The sequence below is a fragment of the Oncorhynchus mykiss genome, unplaced genomic scaffold (genome assembly GCF_057628025.1).
Source record: "Oncorhynchus mykiss isolate SJ-2025 unplaced genomic scaffold, ASM5762802v1 scaffold101, whole genome shotgun sequence".
In the NCBI taxonomy this organism is placed as follows: domain Eukaryota; kingdom Metazoa; phylum Chordata; class Actinopteri; order Salmoniformes; family Salmonidae; genus Oncorhynchus; species Oncorhynchus mykiss.
In genome coordinates this window covers 3,290,347-3,313,369 of record NW_028322100.1, presented here as the reverse complement: position 1 = coordinate 3,313,369, position 23,023 = coordinate 3,290,347, and positions in this window count along the sequence as shown.

Below are 23,023 nucleotides of genomic sequence, written 5' to 3'. Positions count from 1 at the left end.
ACAACAACATGGGAGCAAAACAACATGGCAGCAGCACCACATGGTAGCAACACAACATGGTAGCAACACAACATGGTAGCAACACAACATGGCAGCAACACATGGCAGCACAACAACATGGCAGCACAACAACATGGTAGCACAACAACATGGGAGCAAAACAACATGGTAGCATGACAACATGGCAGCAGCGCAACATGACAGCAACACATGACAACACAGCATGGTAGCAACATCACATGACAACAACATGGTAGCAACACAACATGGCAGCAGCACAACATGGTAGCAGCACAAAACATGATACAAACATTTTTGGGCACAGACAACAGCACAAAGGGGCAAGAAGGTAGAGACAACAACATACCCAAATTTAATGTTACCAGGTCAAGGCTTCCAAAATGCCGGGCAGTCAAAACAGACTGGTCAGAGATTGTTAGTTCATTAACTTGACACATGAACATAGATTGGGTAGGGGAAGTAACACCTGGGTAGAGACAATAAAGCAATTACTCTGTAAAACACACCTGAGACTCTCTCACCTCTCAATAAGAGTCTATAGGACTGTCAACATCTCCACTCATCCTCAGTCTAGACCTGAGACTCTCTCACCTCTCAATAAGAGTCTATAGGACTGTCAACATCTCCACTCATCCTCAGTCTAGACCTGAGACTCTCTGACCTCTCAATAAGAGTCTGTAGAACTGTCAACATCTCCACTCATCCTCAGTCTAGACCTGAGACTCTCTCACCTCCCAATAAGAGTCTGTAGAACTGTCAACATCTCCACTCATCCTCAGTCTAGACCTGAGACTCTCTGACCTCTCAATAAGAGTCTGTAGAACTGTCAACATCTCCACTCATCCTCAGTCTAGACCTGAGACTCTCTGACCTCTCAATAAGAGTCTGTAGAACTGTCAACATCTCCACTCATCCTCAGGCTAGACCTGAGACTCTCTCACCTCTCAATAAGAGTCTGTAGAGCTGTCAACATCTCCACTCATCCTCAGTCTAAACCTGAGACTCTCTCACCTCCCAATAAGAGTCTGTAGAACTGTCAACATCTCCACTCATCCTCAGTCTAAACCTGAGACTCTCTCACCTCCCAATAAGAGTCTGTAGAACTGTCAACATCTCCACTCATCCTCAGTCTAAACGAGGTGCATCAGTCGTAGAGTGAACAGAACATTGTTGGAGAACATAACATTACTCTTGGGTTAGACCCTGTTGGGGTTTAACCAATACGTATTCCTCTTTGCTCTCTTCATCCAGAAGCTTACAGTGAGGTAAGAACCTGAGACAATGACAACGAGACAATCAAGAGATCAGCATGTTGTCTGGGATTGGGTGACCCACCGACAAATGATACATGATAATTGTTGAAGCCTGTTTTCCAACATGAAGACGATCCACATGCTCCTGACGCTCTGACGTCTTCCCCTGTATTCTGAGGAAGAGAATGACAAGTAACTTTGCTAATAAATGCTGACCCAGATAAGATAATTTCCTGACAGGAACAGTCGAGGGCTGGTTGGACTCTCATATACTTTCTGGGTCATGGACTGTGTCTGAAATGGCTCCCTTATATAGTGCATATGTCTCTGGTCGAAAGTAGCGCACTCTATAAGGAATAGGGTGCCATTTTGGATACGACCATGCAGTCCCATGACATAGCCCCCCCCCCCCCCCCTCCACTCCACTCCACTCCTCAACACCCCACCCCCCTTCTGTCAAGAGAGTCAGGAGGCTTTCCATGGAAGCTGTGAAGCCATCCTCTCATATCCTCTGGTCTTACCATATGGTACAAAGGTAGGCTGAACTAATGGCCTATATTGTAATTACTATACTGTGATAGTTCTTGTTACATGGTTTAAGGTCACTGTCAAGGTCAGCTAGTGACACAGAGGTACTTGTAAGTGTACCCAGGAACACAGACGGTTAACTACATCCTATAGTCAGGAAATATAACCTCTAATCCAACAGAATTCCTCAAATTCAAAAGACCATTTATTCTTATGATGCAATTAATGTAGAAAACGTTTGAGGCGACTTTGCTTTAGGTAATGCTGCCCTGCGTGACACGTGAAAACAAACCCGAAACAGCCAGGCAGTCAATCCACTTTGTTTTGACCAGACACATAATGAGTCTTCAGGGACATGCTAAGGGGGAAATAGCTAATGATTCATGCCATACTGTTATACCATTCTGCATGTTACAAGGTTGCATACGTCAACTGTTCCACGTAGAGGATGGCTCACGGAAAGGCTGCTGAAGGAGGGTTGGTACCAGTAATGACTGCTGCTGAAGGAGGGTTGGTATCAGTAATGACTGCTGCTGAAGGAGGGTTGGTGGTAACAGTAATGACTGCTGCTGAAGGAGGGTTGGTACCAGTAATGACTGCTGCTGAAGGAGGGTTGGTACCAGTAATGACTGCTGCTGAAGGAGGGTTGGTACCAGTAATGACTGCTGCTGAAGGAGGGTTGGTATCAGTAATGACTGCTGCTGAAGGAGGGTTGGTGCCAGTAATGACTGCTGCTGAAAGAGGGTTGGTTTCAGTAATGACTGCTGCTGAAGGAGGGTTGGTATCAGAAATGACTGCTGCTGAAGGAGGGTTGGTATCAGTAATGACTGCTGCTGAAGGAGGGTTGGTATCAGTAATGACTGCTGCTGAAGGAGGGTTGGTATCAGTAATGACTGCTGCTGAAGGAGGGTTGGTATCAGTAATGACTGCTGCTGAAGGAGGGTTGGTATCAGTAATGACTGCTGCTGAAGGAGGGTTGGTATCAGTAATGACTGCTGCTGAAGGAGGGTTGGTATCAGTAATGACTGCTGCTGAAGGAGGGTTGGTGGTACCAGTAATGACTGTTGCTGAAGGAGGGTTGGTGGTACCAGTAATGACTGCTGCTGAAGGAGGGTTGGTACCAGTAATGACTGCTGCTGAAGGAGGGTTGGTGGTACCAGTAATGACTGCTGCTGAAGGAGGGTTGGTATCAGTAATGACTGCTGCTGAAGGAGGGTTGGTGGTACCAGTAATGACTGCTGCTGAAGGAGGGTTGGTGGTATCAGTCATGACTGCTGCTGAAGGAGGGTTGGTACCAGTAATAACTGCTGCTGAAGGAGGGTTGGTATCAGTAATGACTGCTGCTGAAGGAGGGTTGGTGGTATCAGTAATGACTGCTGCTGAAGGAGGGTTGGGGTCAGTAATGACTGCTGCTGAAGAAGGGTTGGTATCAGTAATGACTGCTGATGAAGGAGGGTTGGTATCAGTAATGACTGCTGATGAAGGAGGGTTGGTATCAGTAATGACTGCTGATGAAGGTGGGTTGGTGGTATCAATAATGACTGCTGCTGAAGGAGGGTTGGTACCAGTAATGACTGCTGCTGAAGGAGGGTTGGTGGTATCAGTAATGACTGCTGCTGAAGGCGGGTTGGTACCAGTAATGACTGCTGCTGAAGGAGGGTTGGTGGTATCAGTAATGACTGATGATGAAGGAGGGTTGGTATCAGTAATGACTGCTGATGAAGGTGGGTTGGTGGTATCAATAATGACTGCTGCTGAAGGAGGGTTGGTACCAGTAATGACTGCTGCTGAAGGATGGTTGGTGGTACCAGTAATGACTGCTGCTGAAGGAGGGTTGGTGGTACCAGTAATGACTGCTGCTGAAGGAGGGTTGGTATCAGTAATGACTGCTGCTGAAGGAGGGTTGGTGGTACCAGTAATGACTGCTGCTGAAGGAGGGTTGGTGGTATCAGAAATGACTGCTGCTTAAGGAGGGTTGGTACCAGTAATGACTGCTACTGACGGAGGGTTGGTGGTACCAGTAATGACTGCTGCTGAAGGAGGGTTGGTATCAGTAATATCTGCTGCTGAAGGAGGGTTGGTATCAGTAGTGACTGCAGCTGAAGGAGGGTTGGTACCAGTAATGACTGCTGCTGAAGGAGGGTTGGTGGTACCAGTAATGACTGCTGCTGAAGGAGGGTTGGTATCAGTAATGACTGCTGCTGAAGGAGGGTTGGTACCAGTAATGACTGCTACTGATGGAGGGTTGGTGGTACCAGTAATGACTGCTGCTGAAGGAGGGTTGGTATCAGTAGTGACTGCTGCTGAAGGAGGGTTGGTATCAGTAGTGACTGCTGATGAAGGAGGGTTGGTAATATTAATGACTGCTGCTGATGGAGGGTTGGTACCAGTAATGACTGCTGCTGAAGGAGGGTTGGTAACAGTAATGACTGTTGCTGAAGGAGGGTTGGTGGTACCAGTAATGACTGCTGCTGATGGAGGGTTGGTACCAGTAATGACTGCTGCTGAAGGAGGGTTGGTGGTACCAGTAATGACTGCTGCTGAAGCAGGGTTGGTATAAGTAATGACTGCTGCTGAAGCAGGGTTGGTAACAGTAATGACTGCTGCTGAAGCAGGGTTGGTATCAGTAATGACTGCTGCTGAAGCAGGGTTGGTATCAGTAATGACTGCTGCTGAAGGAGGGTTGGTGGTATCAGTAATGACTGCTGCTGAAGGAGGGTTGGTGGTATCAGTAATGACTGCTGCTGAAGCAGGGTTGGTATCAGTAATGACTGCTGCTGAAGCAGGGTTGGTACCAGTAATGACTGCTGCTGAAGGAGGGTTGGTAATATGAATGACTGCTGCTGAAGGAGGGTTGGTGGTATCAGTAATGACTGCTGCTGAAGGAGGGTTGGTGGTATCAGTAATGACTGCTGCTGAAGGAGGGTTGGTATCAATAATGACTGCTGCTGAAGGAGGGTTGGTATCAGTAATGACTGCTGCTGAAGGAGGGTTGGTGGTGTCAGTAATGACTGCTGCTGAAGGAGGGTTGGTATCAGTAATGACTGCTGCTGAAGGAGGGTTGGTATCAGTAATGACTGCTGCTGAAGGAGGGTTGGTATCAGTAATGACTGCTGCTGAAGGAGGGTTGGTAATATTAATGACTGCTGCTGATGGAGGGTTGGTATCAGTAATGACTGCTGTTGAAGGAGGGTTGGTAACAGTAATGACTGCTGCTGATGGAGGGTTGGTACCAGTAATGACTGCTGCTGAAGGCGGGTTGGTATCAGTAATGACTGCTGCTGAATGAGGGTTGGTATCATTAATGACTGCTGCTGAAGGAGGGTTGGTGGTACCAGTAATGACTGCTGATGAAGGAGGGTTGGTATCAGTAATGACTGATGCTGAAGGAGGGTTGGTATCATTAATGACTGCTGCTGAAGGAGGGTTGGTGGTACCAGTAATGACTGCTGATGAAGGAGGGTTGGTATCAGTAATGACTGCTGCTGAAGGAGGGTTGGTATCAGTAATGACTGCTGCTGAAGGAGGGTTGGTACCAGTAATGACTGCTGCTGAAGGAGGGTTGGTGGTACCAGTAATGACTGCTGCTGAAGGAGGGTTGGTGGTATCAGTAATGACTGCTGCTGAAGGAGGGTTGGTATCATTAATGCGTGCAGCTGAAGGAGGGTTGGTATCAGTAATGACTGCTGCTGAAGGAGGGTTGGTGGTACCAGTAATGACTGCTGCTGAAGGAGGGTTGGTATCAGTAATGACTGCTGCTGAAGGAGGGTTGGTGGTACCAGTAATGACTGCTGCTGAAGGAGGGTTGGTAACAGTAATGACTGCTGCTGAAGGAGGGTTGGTACCAGTAATGACTGCTGCTGAAGGAGGGTTGGTGGTACCAGTAATGACTGCTGCTGAAGGAGGGTTGGTATCAGTAATGACTGCTGCTGAAGGAGGGTTGGTAACAGTAATGACTGCTGCTGAAGGAGGGTTGGTATCAGTAATGACTGCTGCTGAAGGAGGGTTGGTACCAGTAATGACTGCTGCTGAAGGAGGGTTGGTATCAGTAATGACTGCTGCTGAAGGAGGGTTGGTATCAGTAATGACTGCTGCTGAAGGAGGGTTGGTAACAGTAATGACTGCTGCTGAAGGAGGGTTGGTGGTACCAGTAATGACTGCTGCTGAAGGAGGGTTGGTACCAGTAATGACTGCTGCTGAAGGAGGGTTGGTGGTATCAGTAATGACTGCTGCTGAAGGAGGGTTGGTATCAGTAATGACTGCTGCTGAAGGAGGGTTGGTGGTACCAGTAATGACTGCTGCTGAAGGAGGGTTGGTATCAGTAATGACTGCTGCTGAAGGAGGGTTGGTGGTATCAGTAATGACTGCTGCTGAAGGAGGGTTGGTGGTACCAGTAATGACTGCTGATGAAGGAGGGTTGGTATCAGTAATGACTGCTGCTGAAGGAGGGTTGGTATCAGTAATGACTGCTGCTGAAGGAGGGTTGGTATCAGTAATGACTGCTGCTGAAGGAGGGTTGGTATCAGTAATGACTGCTGCTGAAGGAGGGTTGGTATCAGTAATGACTGCTGCTGAAGGAGGGTTGGTGGTACCAGTAATGACTGCTGATGAAGGAGGGTTGGTATCAGTAATGAATGCTGCTGAAGGAGGGTTGGTGGTATCAGTAATGACTGCTGCTGAAGGAGGGTTGGTGGTACCAGTAATGACTGCTGCTGAAGGAGGGTTGGTATCAGTAATGACTGCTGCTGAAGGAGGGTTGGTATCAGTAATGACTGCTGCTGAAGGAGGGTTGGTATCAGTAATGACTGCTGCTGAAGGAGGGTTGGTGGTACCAGTAATGACTGCTGATGAAGGAGGGTTGGTATCAGTAATGACTGCTGCTGAAGGAGGGTTGGTATCAGTAATGACTGCTGCTGAAGGAGGGTTGGTATCAGTAATGACTGCTGCTGAAGGAGGGTTGGTGGTACCAGTAATGACTGCTGCTGAAGGAGGGTTGGTATCAGTAATGACTGCTGCTGAAGGAGGGTTGGTGGAACCAGTAATGACTGCTGCTGAAGGAGGGTTGGTATCAGTAATGACTGCTGCTGAAGGAGGGTTGGTGGTATCAGTAATGACTGCTGCTGAAGGAGGGTTGGTACCAGTAATGACTGCTGCTGAAGGAGGGTTGGTGGTATCAGTAATGAATGCTGCTGAAGGAGGGTTGGTGGTACCAGTAATGACTGCTGCTGAAGGAGGGTTGGTATCAGTAATGACTGCTGCTGAAGGAGGGTTGGTATCAGTAATGACTGCTGCTGAAGGAGGGTTGGTATCAGTAATGACTGCTGCTGAAGGAGGGTTGGTATCAGTAATGACTGCTGCTGAAGGAGGGTTGGTATCAGTAATGACTGCTGCTGAAGGAGGGTTGGTGGTACCAGTAATGACTGCTGATGAAGGAGGGTTGGTATCAGTAATGAATGCTGCTGAAGGAGGGTTGGTGGTATCAGTAATGACTGCTGCTGAAGGAGGGTTGGTGGTACCTGTAATGACTGCTGCTGAAGGAGGGTTGGTATCAGTAATGACTGCTGCTGAAGGAGGGTTGGTATCAGTAATGACTGCTGCTGAAGGAGGGTTGGTATCAGTAATGACTGCTGCTGAAGGAGGGTTGGTGGTACCAGTAATGACTGCTGATGAAGGAGGGTTGGTATCAGTAATGACTGCTGCTGAAGGAGGGTTGGTATCAGTAATGACTGCTGCTGAAGGAGGGTTGGTATCAGTAATGACTGCTGCTGAAGGAGGGTTGGTGGTACCAGTAATGACTGCTGCTGAAGGAGGGTTGGTATCAGTAATGACTGCTGCTGAAGGAGGGTTGGTGGAACCAGTAATGACTGCTGCTGAAGGAGGGTTGGTATCAGTAATGACTGCTGCTGAAGGAGGGTTGGTGGTATCAGTAATGACTGCTGCTGAAGGAGGGTTGGTACCAGTAATGACTGCTGCTGAAGGAGGGTTGGTGGTATCAGTAATGACTGCTGCTGAAGGAGGGTTGGTATCAGTAATGACTGCTGCTGAAGGAGGGTTGGTGGTACCAGTAATGACTGCTGCTGAAGGAGGGTTGGTGGTATCAGTCATGACTGCTGCTGAAGGAGGGTTGGTGGTATCAGTAATGACTGCTGCTGAAGGAGGGTTGGTGGTACCAGTAATGACTGCTGCTGAAGGAGGGTTGGTGGTATCAGTAATGACTGCTGCTGAAGGAGGGTTGGTATCAGTAATGACTGCTGCTGAAGGAGGGTTGGTGGTATCAGTAATGACTGCTGCTGAAGGAGGGTTGGTACCAGTAATGACTGCTGCTGAAGGAGGGTTGGTGGTATCAGTAATGACTGCTGCTGAAGGAGGGTTGGTACCAGTAATGACTGCTGCTGAAGGAGGGTTGGTACCAGTAATAACTGCTGCTGAAGGAGGGTTGGTGGTATCAGTCATGACTGCTGCTGAAGGAGGGTTGGTGGTATCAGTAATGACTGCTGCTGAAGGAGGGTTGGTATCAGCAATGACTGCTGCTGAAGGAGGGTTGGTGGTACCAGTAATGACTGCTGCTGAAGGAGGGTTGGTGGTATCAGTAATGACTGCTGCTGAAGGAGGGTTGGTGGTACCAGTAATGACTGCTGCTGAAGGAGGGTTGGTGGTACCAGTAATGACTGCTGCTGATGGAGGGTTGGTGGTAACAGTAATGACTGCTGCTGATGGAGGGTTGGTATCAGTAATGACTGCTGCTGAAGGAGGGTTGGTGGTATCAGTAATGACTTCAGCTGAAGCAGGGTTGGTGGTACCAGTAATGACTGCTGCTGATGGAGGGTTGGTATCAGTAATGACTGCTGCTGAAGGAGGGTTGGTATCAGTAATGACTGCTGCTGAAGGAGGGTTGGTGGTATCAGTCATGACTGCTGCTGAAGGAGGGTTGGTGGTATCAGTAATGACTGCTGCTGAAGGAGGGTTGGTGGTACCAGTAATGACTGCTGCTGAAGGAGGGTTGGTGGTATCAGTAATGACTGCTGCTGAAGGAGGGTTGGTATCAGTAATGACTGCTGCTGAAGGAGGGTTGGTGGTATCAGTAATGACTGCTGCTGAAGGAGGGTTGGTGGTATCAGTAATGACTGCTGCTGAAGGAGGGTTGGTACCAGTAATGACTGCTGCTGAAGGAGGGTTGGTGGTATCAGTAATGACTGCTGCTGAAGGAGGGTTGGTACCAGTAATGACTGCTGCTGAAGGAGGGTTGGTACCAGTAATAACTGCTGCTGAAGGAGGGTTGGTGGTATCAGTCATGACTGCTGCTGAAGGAGGGTTGGTGGTATCAGTAATGACTGCTGCTGAAGGAGGGTTGGTATCAGCAATGACTGCTGCTGAAGGAGGGTTGGTGGTACCAGTAATGACTGCTGCTGAAGGAGGGTTGGTGGTATCAGTAATGACTGCTGCTGAAGGAGGGTTGGTGGTACCAGTAATGACTGCTGCTGAAGGAGGGTTGGTGGTACCAGTAATGACTGCTGCTGATGGAGGGTTGGTGGTAACAGTAATGACTGCTGCTGATGGAGGGTTGGTATCAGTAATGACTGCTGCTGAAGGAGGGTTGGTGGTATCAGTAATGACTTCAGCTGAAGCAGGGTTGGTGGTACCAGTAATGACTGCTGCTGATGGAGGGTTGGTATCAGTAATGACTGCTGCTGAAGGAGGGTTGGTATCAGTAATGACTGCTGCTGAAGGAGGGTTGGTGGTATCAGTCATGACTGCTGCTGAAGGAGGGTTGGTGGTATCAGTAATGACTGCTGCTGAAGGAGGGTTGGTGGTACCAGTAATGACTGCTGCTGAAGGAGGGTTGGTGGTATCAGTAATGACTGCTGCTGAAGGAGGGTTGGTATCAGTAATGACTGCTGCTGAAGGAGGGTTGGTGGTATCAGTAATGACTGCTGCTGAAGGAGGGTTGGTGGTATCAGTAATGACTGCTGCTGAAGGAGGGTTGGTACCAGTAATGACTGCTGCTGAAGGAGGGTTGGTGGTATCAGTAATGACTGCTGCTGAAGGAGGGTTGGTACCAGTAATGACTGCTGCTGAAGGAGGGTTGGTACCAGTAATAACTGCTGCTGAAGGAGGGTTGGTGGTATCAGTCATGACTGCTGCTGAAGGAGGGTTGGTGGTATCAGTAATGACTGCTGCTGAAGGAGGGTTGGTATCAGCAATGACTGCTGCTGAAGGAGGGTTGGTGGTACCAGTAATGACTGCTGCTGAAGGAGGGTTGGTGGTATCAGTAATGACTGCTGCTGAAGGAGGGTTGGTGGTACCAGTAATGACTGCTGCTGAAGGAGGGTTGGTGGTACCAGTAATGACTGCTGCTGATGGAGGGTTGGTGGTAACAGTAATGACTGCTGCTGATGGAGGGTTGGTATCAGTAATGACTGCTGCTGAAGGAGGGTTGGTGGTATCAGTAATGACTTCAGCTGAAGCAGGGTTGGTGGTACCAGTAATGACTGCTGCTGATGGAGGGTTGGTATCAGTAATGACTGCTGCTGAAGGAGGGTTGGTATCAGTAATGACTGCTGCTGAAGGAGGGTTGGTGGTATCAGTAATGACTGCTGCTGAAGGAGGGTTGGTATCAGTAATGACTGCTGCTGAAGGAGGGTTGGTGGTATCAGTAATGACTGCAGCTGAAGCAGGGTTGGTGGTACCAGTAATGACTGCTGCTGATGGAGGGTTGGTGGTAACAGTAATGACTGCTGCTGATGGAGGGTTGGTACCAGTAATGACTGCTGCTGAAGCAGGGTTGGTAACAGTAATGAACCACAGATGCGGCTGTATCCGATGCATGGACCCCAACGTGTGGGCCTTTACTTTCAGCTTCCTTTCAACACACAACCCCCACATGAGGGAGAAGGTCTTCTACTCATCATGAAGGATGAATCTCCGGTGTGAGGACCAGAGGGAGCCAGTTTAAAACACATACCATATGCAGTTGGGAAAGAGCTCATTTATCAGCTTGGAAATACAGTTTTCTTGCTATCCCTTCTATGCCTCCTATCCTCTCCACTCACTCCCCGAGAGCACAATCGCCTCCTAACTGTGTGATTTGACAGGTTTCAAGAGGCAGAAATGTAATCTCAAGTGCTGCCTGGTGTCTGGTCCGGTGTGAATCTCGCTGTGGTAGGGAAGGGACAGGAAGGGGAATCATGTAAAGGTAATGAGGGAATGCACTAGAACTAGTAGGTTCTAATGAGATCCTGTAGTAAGGGACCCGGAGCAGGGAGAAATGGAGACGGATAAGTACCGACTATGAGAAGACGATTGTTTGCAGTGTTCCCGCCATGGGAAAATGGATCCGAGCCAAACCTGGACAATTTGTTTGGCGAGTCAGAAATAATGTGAAAGGTTGACAATCTACAACGGGCATATGGTGCAACCCTGGCCATTTGTTATTGCTAATGACCTAATCGTTCTCCTGGCAGAAATAAAAAAATTAAGAGCGCTTTACGTCATTTACCAAAACGTCTAAAATAATTCAAAAGAATATGATGAGGGGCCAATGCAAGCATGTGAGATGGGGGGAAAAAAAAAGCTTTGCCTGACAAATGTCTTGGTAGGTGTCTAACGATTTGTCTATTTCGCCAAGCAACTGTCTCTTTATCCCGAACAGCAGGTGCTCTAATCATGTTCAGTGGTCCACTGCATTTATCCTCTGAATGAAAAGGAAGTGTGCATCGTGTGTGTGTGTATCTTTCTCAGCAACTCAACTATAGGTTTAACCCAGGTCTCAGCAACTCAACTATAGGTTTAACCCAGGTCTCAGCAACTCAACTATAGGTTTAACCCAGGTCTCAGCAACTCAACTATAGGTTTAACCCAGGTCTCAGCAACTCAACTATAGGTTTAACCCAGGTCTCAGCAACTCAACTATAGGTTTAACCCAGGTCTCAGCAACTCAACTATAGGTTTAACCCAGGTCTCAGCAACTCAACTATAGGTTTAACCCAGGTCTCAGCAACTCAACTATAGGTTTAACCCAGGTCTCAGCAACTCAACTATAGGTTTAACCGAGGTCTCAGCAACTCAACTATAGGTTTAACCCAGGTCTCAGCAACTCAACTATAGGTTTAACCCAGGTCTCAGCAACTCAACTATAGGTTTAACCCAGGTCTCAGCAACTCAACTATAGGTTTAACCCAGGTCTCAGCAACTCAACTATAGGTTTAACCCAGGTCTCAGCAACTCAACTATAGGTTTAACCCAGGTCTCAGCAACTCAACTATAGGTTTAACCCAGGTCTCAGCAACTCAACTATAGGTTTAACCGAGGTCTCAGCAACTCAACTATAGGTTTAACCCAGGTCTCAGCAACTCAACTATAGGTTTAACCCAGGTCTCAGCAACTCAACTATAGGTTTAACCCAGGTCTCAGCAACTCAACTATAGGTTTAACCCAGGTCTCAGCAACTCAACTATAGGTTTAACCCAGGTCTCAGCAACTCAACTATAGGTTTAACCCAGGTCTCAGCAACTCAACTATAGGTTTAACCCAGGTCTCAGCAACTCAACTATAGGTTTAACCCAGGTCTCAGCAACTCAACTATAGGTTTAACCCAGGTCTCAGCAACTCAACTATAGGTTTAATCCAGGTCTCAGCAACTCAACACGTTGAAGTAGCAAGACAAAACTCTTACTTGATGTATTGATTCTATAAAATTCATACCAGGATCTATTAATTGAATCAAACATGCGTATTATTAAAGTGCTAAAACTAGTCTTAAATAGCAACATGACTGCAGTTTCTGCAGGATCGGCAGTAAGATTAGCACACTGAGAAAAGTTGCTTTTCAAAATGTCAGGTAGAGTCATGTTATTGCAGTGTGCAAAGTCACTCTTTCAAAATACACCTTTGAATCTAATTGTTTTTTTTATTTACCAGTAAAACAATGAATAACTGAAGATGAGACAATACATGCTGCTCTATACATCACCTATACATCACCTATACATGCTGCTCTATACATCACCTATACATGCTGCTCTATACATCACCTATACATCACCAATACATCACCTATACATGCTGCTCTATACATCACCTATACATGCTGCTCTATACATCACCTATACATGCTGCTCTATACATCACCTATACATGCTGCTCTATACATCACCTATACATGCTGCTCTATATATCACCTATACATGCTGCTCTGTACATCACCAATACATGTTGCTCTGTACATCACCTATACATGCTGCTCTGTACATCACCAATACATGTTGCTCTGTACATCACCTATACATGCTGCTCTGTACATCACCAATACATGCTGCTCTATACATCACCAATACATCACCTATACATGCTGCTCTGTACATCACCAATACATGCTGCTCTGTACATCACCAATACATGTTGCTCTGTACATCACCTATACATGCTGCTCTGTACATCACCAATACATGCTGCTCTATACATCACCTATACATGCTGCTCTATACATCACCTATACATGCTGCTCTATACATCACCAATACATGCTGCTCTGTACATCACCTATACATCACCTATACATACTGCTCTGTACATCACCTATACATCACCAATACATGCTGCTCTGTACATCACCTATACATGCTGCTCTGTACATCACCAATACATGCTGCTCTGTACATCACCAATACATGCTGCTCTGTACATCACCAATACATGCTGCTCTGTACATCACCTATACATACTGCTCTGTACATCACCTATACATACTGCTCTGTACATCACCTATACATACTGCTCTGTACATCACCTATACATGCTGCTCTGTACATCACCAATACATGCTGCTCTGTACATCACCTATACATGCTGCTCTGTACATCACCAATACATCACCAATACATGCTGCTCTATACATCACCTATACATGCTGCTCTGTACATCACCTATACATGCTGCTCTGTACATCACCAATACATGCTGCTCTGTACATCACCAATACATGCTGCTCTGTACATCACCAATACATGCTGCTCTATACATCACCTATACATGCTGCTCTGTACATCACCTATACATGCTGCTCTGTACATCACCAATACATGCTGCTCTGTACATCACCTATACATGCTGCTCTATACATCACCTATACATGCTGCTCTGTACATCACCTATACATGCTACTCTGTACATCACCTATACATGCTACTCTATACATCACCTATACATGCTGCTCTGTACATCACCTATACATCACCTATACATGCTGCTCTGTACATCACCAATACATCACCTATACATGCTGCTCTGTACATCACCTATACATGCTGCTCTATACATCACCTATACATGCTGCTCTATACATCACCTATACATGCTGCTCTGTACATCACCAATACATCACCAATACATGCTGCTCTGTACATCACCTATACATGCTGCTCTATACATCACCTATACATGCTGCTCTATACATCACCTATACATGCTACTCTGTACATCACCTATACATGCTGCTCTGTACATCACCTATACATGCTGCTCTGTACATCACCAATACATGCTGCTCTATACATCACCTATACATCACCTATACATGCTGCTCTATACATCACCTATACATGCTGCTCTATACATCACCTATACATCACCAATACATCACCTATACATGCTGCTCTATACATCACCTATACATGCTGCTCTATACATCACCTATACATGCTGCTCTATACATCACCTATACATGCTGCTCTATACATCACCTATACATGCTGCTCTATATATCACCTATACATGCTGCTCTGTACATCACCAATACATGTTGCTCTGTACATCACCTATACATGCTGCTCTGTACATCACCAATACATGTTGCTCTGTACATCACCTATACATGCTGCTCTGTACATCACCAATACATGCTGCTCTATACATCACCAATACATCACCTATACATGCTGCTCTGTACATCACCAATACATGCTGCTCTGTACATCACCAATACATGTTGCTCTGTACATCACCTATACATGCTGCTCTGTACATCACCAATACATGCTGCTCTATACATCACCTATACATGCTGCTCTATACATCACCTATACATGCTGCTCTATACATCACCAATACATGCTGCTCTGTACATCACCTATACATCACCTATACATACTGCTCTGTACATCACCTATACATCACCAATACATGCTGCTCTGTACATCACCTATACATGCTGCTCTGTACATCACCAATACATGCTGCTCTGTACATCACCAATACATGCTGCTCTGTACATCACCAATACATGCTGCTCTGTACATCACCTATACATACTGCTCTGTACATCACCTATACATACTGCTCTGTACATCACCTATACATACTGCTCTGTACATCACCTATACATGCTGCTCTGTACATCACCAATACATGCTGCTCTGTACATCACCTATACATGCTGCTCTGTACATCACCAATACATCACCAATACATGCTGCTCTATACATCACCTATACATGCTGCTCTGTACATCACCTATACATGCTGCTCTGTACATCACCAATACATGCTGCTCTGTACATCACCAATACATGCTGCTCTGTACATCACCAATACATGCTGCTCTATACATCACCTATACATGCTGCTCTGTACATCACCTATACATGCTGCTCTGTACATCACCAATACATGCTGCTCTGTACATCACCTATACATGCTGCTCTATACATCACCTATACATGCTGCTCTGTACATCACCTATACATGCTACTCTGTACATCACCTATACATGCTACTCTATACATCACCTATACATGCTGCTCTGTACATCACCTATACATCACCTATACATGCTGCTCTGTACATCACCAATACATCACCTATACATGCTGCTCTGTACATCACCTATACATGCTGCTCTATACATCACCTATACATGCTGCTCTATACATCACCTATACATGCTGCTCTGTACATCACCAATACATCACCAATACATGCTGCTCTGTACATCACCTATACATGCTGCTCTATACATCACCTATACATGCTGCTCTATACATCACCTATACATGCTACTCTGTACATCACCTATACATGCTGCTCTGTACATCACCTATACATGCTGCTCTGTACATCACCAATACATGCTGCTCTATACATCACCTATACATCACCTATACATGCTGCTCTATACATCACCTATACATGCTGCTCTATACATCACCTATACATGCTGCTCTATACATCACCTATACATGCTGCTCTATACATCACCTATACATGCTGCTCTATACATCACCTATACATGCTGCTCTATACATCACCAATACATCACCTATACATGCTGCTCTACACATCACCTATACATGCTGCTCTATACATCACCTATACATGCTGCTCTGTACATCACCTATACATGCTACTCTGTACATCACCTATACATACTGCTCTGTACATCACCAATACATGCTGCTCTATACATCACCTATACATGCTGCTCTATACATCACCTATACATGCTGCTCTATACATCACCTATACATGCTGCTCTATACATCACATATACATGCTGCTCTATACATCACCTATACATGCTGCTCTATACATCACCTATACATGCTGCTCTGTACATCACCTATACATGCTACTCTGTACATCACCTATACATGCTGCTCTGTACATCACCTATACATACTGCTCTGTACATCACCAATACATGCTGCTCTATACATCACCTATACATGCTGCTCTGTACATCACCTATACATGCTGCTCTATACATCACCTATACATGCTGCTCTATACATCACCAATACATGCTGCTCTGTACATCACCTATACATGCTGCTCTATACATCACCTATACATGCTGCTCTATACATCACCTATACATGCTACTCTGTACATCACCTATACATGCTGCTCTGTACATCACCAATACATCACCAATACATGCTGCTCTGTACATCACCTATACATGCTGCTCTGTACATCACCAATACATGCTGCTCTGTACATCACCTATACATGCTGCTCTGTACATCACCAATACATGCTGCTCTGTACATCACCTATACATGCTGCTCTGTACATCACCTATACATGCTGCTCTGTACATCACCTATACATGCTGCTCTGTACATCACCAATACATGCTGCTCTGTACATCACCTATACATGCTGCTCTGTACATCACCAATACATGCTGCTCTGTACATCACCTATACATGCTGCTCTGTACATCACCAATACATGCTGCTCTGTACATCACCTATACATGCTGCTCTGTACATCACCTATACATGCTGCTCTGTACATCACCTATACATACTGCTCTGTACATCACCTATACATGCTGCTCTATACATCACCTATACATACTGCTCTGTACATCAATCAAATTTAATCAAATTTATTTTATATAGCCCTTCGTACATCAGCTGATATCTCAAAGTGCTGTACAGAAACCCAGCCTAAAACCCCAAACAGCAAGCAATGCAGGTGAAGAAGCACGTACATCACCTATACATGCTGCTCTATACATCACCTATACATGCTGCTCTGTACATCACCAATACATCACCTATACATGCTGCTCTGTACATCACCTATACATGCTGCTCTGTACATCACCAATACATCACCTATACATACTGCTCTGTACATCACCAATACATCACCTATACATACTGCTCTGTACATCACCTATACATCACCTATACATGCTGCTCTGTACATCACCAATACATCACCTATACATACTGCTCTGTACATCACCTATACATCACCTATACATGCTGCTCTGTACATCACCAATACATCACCTATACATGCTGCTCTGTACATCACCTATACATGCTGCTCTGTACATCACCAATACATCACCTATACATACTGCTCTGTACATCACCTATACATCACCTATACATACTGCTCTGTACATCACCAATACATCACCTATACATACTGCTCTGTACATCACCTATACATACTGCTCTGTACATCACCTATACATCACCTATACATGCTGCTCTGTACATTACCTATACATCACCTATACATGCTGCTCTGTACATCACCTATACATGCTGCTCTGTACATCACCAATACATCACCTATACATACTGCTCTGTACATCACCTATACATCACCTATACATGCTGCTCTGTACATCACCTATACATACTGCTCTGTACATCACCAATACATCACCTATACATACTGCTCTGTACATCACCTATACATGCTGCTCTGTACATCACCAATACATCACCTATACATACTGCTCTGTACATCACCTATACATACTGCTCTGTACATCACCAATACATCACCTATACATACTGCTCTGTACATCACCTATACATCACCTATACATACTGCTCTGTACATCACCAATACATCACCTATACATGCTGCTCTGTACATCACCAATACATCACCTATACATACTGCTCTGTACATCACCTATACATACTGCTCTGTACATCACCAATACATCACCTATACATACTGCTCTGTACATCACCTATACATCACCTATACATACTGCTCTGTACATCACCAATACATCACCTATACATACTGCTCTGTACATCACCTATACATACTGCTCTGTACATCACCAATACATCACCTATACATACTGCTCTGTACATCACCAATACATCACCTATACATGCTGCTCTGTACATCACCTATACATGCTGCTCTGTACATCACCAATACATGCTGCTCTGTACATCACCAATATATGCTGCTCTGTACATCACCTATACATGCTGCTCTGTACATCACCTATACATGCTGCTCTGTACATCACCTATACATGCTGCTCTGTACATCACCAATACATGCTGCTCTATACATCACCTATACATCACCTATACATGCTGCTCTGTACATCACCTATACATGCTGCTCTGTACATCACCTATACATGCTGCTCTGTACATCTCCTATACATACTGCTCTGTACATCACCAATACATGCTGCTCTGTACATCACCTATACATGCTGCTCTATACATCACCAATACATCACCTATACATGCTGCTCTGTACATCACAATACATGCTGCTCTATACATCACCTATACATCACCTATACATGCTGCTCTGTACATCACCTATACATGCTGCTCTGTACATCACCTATACATGCTGCTCTGTACATCACCTATACATGCTGCTCTGTACATCACCAATACATGCTGCTCTGTACATCACCTATACATGCTGCTCTGTACATCACCAATACATGCTGCTCTATACATCACCTATACATGCTGCTCTGTACATCACCTATACATGCTGCTCTGTACATCACCTATACATGCTGCTCTGTACATCACCTATACATGCTGCTCTATACATCACCAATACATGCTGCTCTGTACATCACCAATACATGCTGCTCTGTACATCACCAATACATACTGCTCTGTACATCACCTATACATGCTGCTCTATGCATCACCTATAGATGCTGCTCTATAAATCACCTATACATGCTGCTCTGTACATCACCTATACATCACCAATACATGCTGCTCTATACATCACCTATACATGCTGCTCTGTACATCACCTATACATCACCTATACATGCTGCTCTATACATCACCAATACATGCTGCTCTGTACATCACCAATACATCACCTATACATACTGCTCTATACATCACCTATACATGCTGCTCTATACATCACCTATACATGCTGCTCTGTACATCACCAATACATCACCAATACATGCTGCTCTATACATCACCTATACATGCTGCTCTGTACATCACCTATACATGCTGCTCTATACATCACCTATACATGCTGCTCTGTACATCACCTATACATGCTGCTCTGTACATCACCAATACATGCTGCTCTGTACATCACCTATACATGCTGCTCTGTACATCACCTATACATGCTGCTCTGTACATCACCTATACATGCTGCTCTGTACATCACCTATACATGCTGCTCTATACATCACCTATACATGCTGCTCTATACATCACCTATACATGCTGCTCTGTACATCACCTATACATCACCTATACATGCTGCTCTGTACATCACCTATTCATGCTGCTCTGTACATCACCTATACATGCTGCTCTGTACATCACCTATACATCACCTATACATGCTGCTCTGTACATCACCTATACATGCTGCTCTGTACATCACCTATACATGCTGATCTGTACATCACCTATACATGCTGCTCTGTACATCACCTATACATCACCTATACATGCTGCTCTGTACATCACCTATACATGCTGCTCTATACATCACCTATACATGCTGCTCTGTACATCACCTATACATGCTGCTCTGTACATCACCTATACATGCTGCTCTGTACATCACCTATACATGCTGCTCTATACATCACCTATACATACTGCTCTGTACATCACCTATACATACTGCTCTGTACATCACCTATACATGCTGCTCTGTACATCACCTATACATGCTGCTCTGTACATCACCTATACATGCTGCTCTGTACATCACCTATACATGCTGCTCTGTACATCACCTATACATGCTGCTCTGTACATCACCTATACATACTGCTCTGTACATCACCTATACATGCTGCTCTATACATCACCTATACATGCTGCTCTGTACATCACCTATACATCACCTATACATGCTGCTCTGTACATCACCAATACATCACCAATACATGCTGCTCTATACATCACCTATACATACTGCTCTGTACATCACCAATACATCACCTATACATACTGCTCTGTACATCACCTATACATCACCTATACATGCTGCTCTGTACATCACCAATACATCACCTATACATACTGCTCTGTACATCACCAATACATCACCTATACATACTGCTCTGTACATCACCAATACATGCTGCTCTATACATCACCTATACATACTGCTCTGTACATCACCAATACATCACCTATACATACTGCTCTGTACATCACCTATACATACTGCTCTGTACATCACCAATACATCACCAATACATGCTGCTCTATACATCACCTATACATACTGCTCTGTACATCACCAATACATCACCTATACATACTGCTCTGTACATCACCAATACATGCTGCTCTATACATCACCTATACATACTGCTCTGTACATCACCAATACATCACCTATACATACTGCTCTGTACATCACCTATACATACTGCTCTGTACATCACCAATACATCAGCAATACATGCTGCTCTGTACATCACCTATACATCACCTATACATGCTGCTCTGTACATCACCAATACATGCTGCTCTGTACATCACCTATACATGCTGCTCTGTACATCACCTATACATGCTGCTCTGTACATCACCAATACATCACCTATACATGCTGCTCTGTACATCACCTATACATCACCTATACATGCTGCTCTGTACATCACCTATACATGCTGCTCTATACATCACCTATACATGCTGCTCTGTACATCACCTATACATGCTGCTCTGTACATCACCTATACATGCTGCTCTGTTACATCACCTATACATGCTGCTCTGTACATCACCTATACATGCTGCTCTATACATCACCTATACATGCTGCTCTATACATCACCTATACATACTGCTCTGTACATCACCAATACATGCTGCTCTATACATCACCTATACATACTGCTCTGTACATCACCAATACATCACCTATACATACTGCTCTGTACATCACCTATACATACTGCTCTGTACATCACCAATACATCACCAATACATGCTGCTCTGTACATCACCTATACATCACATATACATGCTGCTCTGTACATCACCAATACATGCTGCTCTGTACATCACCTATACATGCTGCTCTGTACATCACCTATACATGCTGCTCTGTACATCACCTATACATACTGCTCTGTACATCACCTATACATGCTGCTCTGTACATCACCTATACATCACCTATACATGCTGCTCTGTACATCACCTATACATGCTGCTCTATACATCACCTATACATGCTGCTCTGTACATCACCTATACATGCTGCTCTGTACATCACCTATACATGCTACTCTGTACATCACCTATACATGCTGCTCTGTACATCACCTATACATCACCTATACATGCTGCTCTGTACATCACCAATACATGCTGCTCTGTACATCACCTATACATCACCTATACATGCTGCTCTGTACATCACCTATACATGCTGCTCTGTACATCACCTATACATGCTACTCTGTTACATCACCTATACATGCTGCTCTATACATCACCTATACATGCTGCTCTGTTACATCACCTATACATGCTGCTCTGTACATCACCTATACATGCTGCTCTATACATCACCTATACATCACCTATACATGCTGCTCTATACATCACCAATACATGCTGCTCTATACATCACCTATACATGCTGCTCTGTACATCACCTATACATGCTGCTCTGTACATCACCTATACATGCTACTCTATACATCACCTATACATGCTGCTCTATACATCACCAATACATGCTGCTCTATACATCACCAATACATGCTGCTCTATACATCACCTATACATACTGCTCTATACATCACCTATACATCACCTATACATGCTGCTCTATACATCACCTATACATGCTGCTCTATACATCACCTATACATGCTGCTCTGTACATCACCTATACATGCTGCTCTATACATCACCTATACATACTGCTCTATACATCACCTATACATGCTGCTCTATACATCACCTATACATGCTGCTCTGTACATCACCTATACATACTGCTCTATACATCACCTATACATCACCTATACATGCTGCTCTGTACATCACCTATACATGCTGCTCTATACATCACCTATACATACTGCTCTATACATCACCTATACATCACCTATACATGCTGCTCTATACATCACCTATACATGCTGCTCTATACATCACCTATACATACTGCTCTATACATCACCTATACATGCTGCTCTATACATCACCTATACATGCTGCTCTGTACATCACCTATACATGCTGCTCTATACATCACCTATACATACTGCTCTATACATCACCTATACATCACCTATACATACTGCTCTATACATCACCTATACATGCTGCTCTATACATCACCAATACATGCTGCTCTATACATCACCTATACATCACCTATACATACTGCTCTATACATCACCTATACATGCTGCTCTATACATCACCTATACATACTGCTCTATACATCAC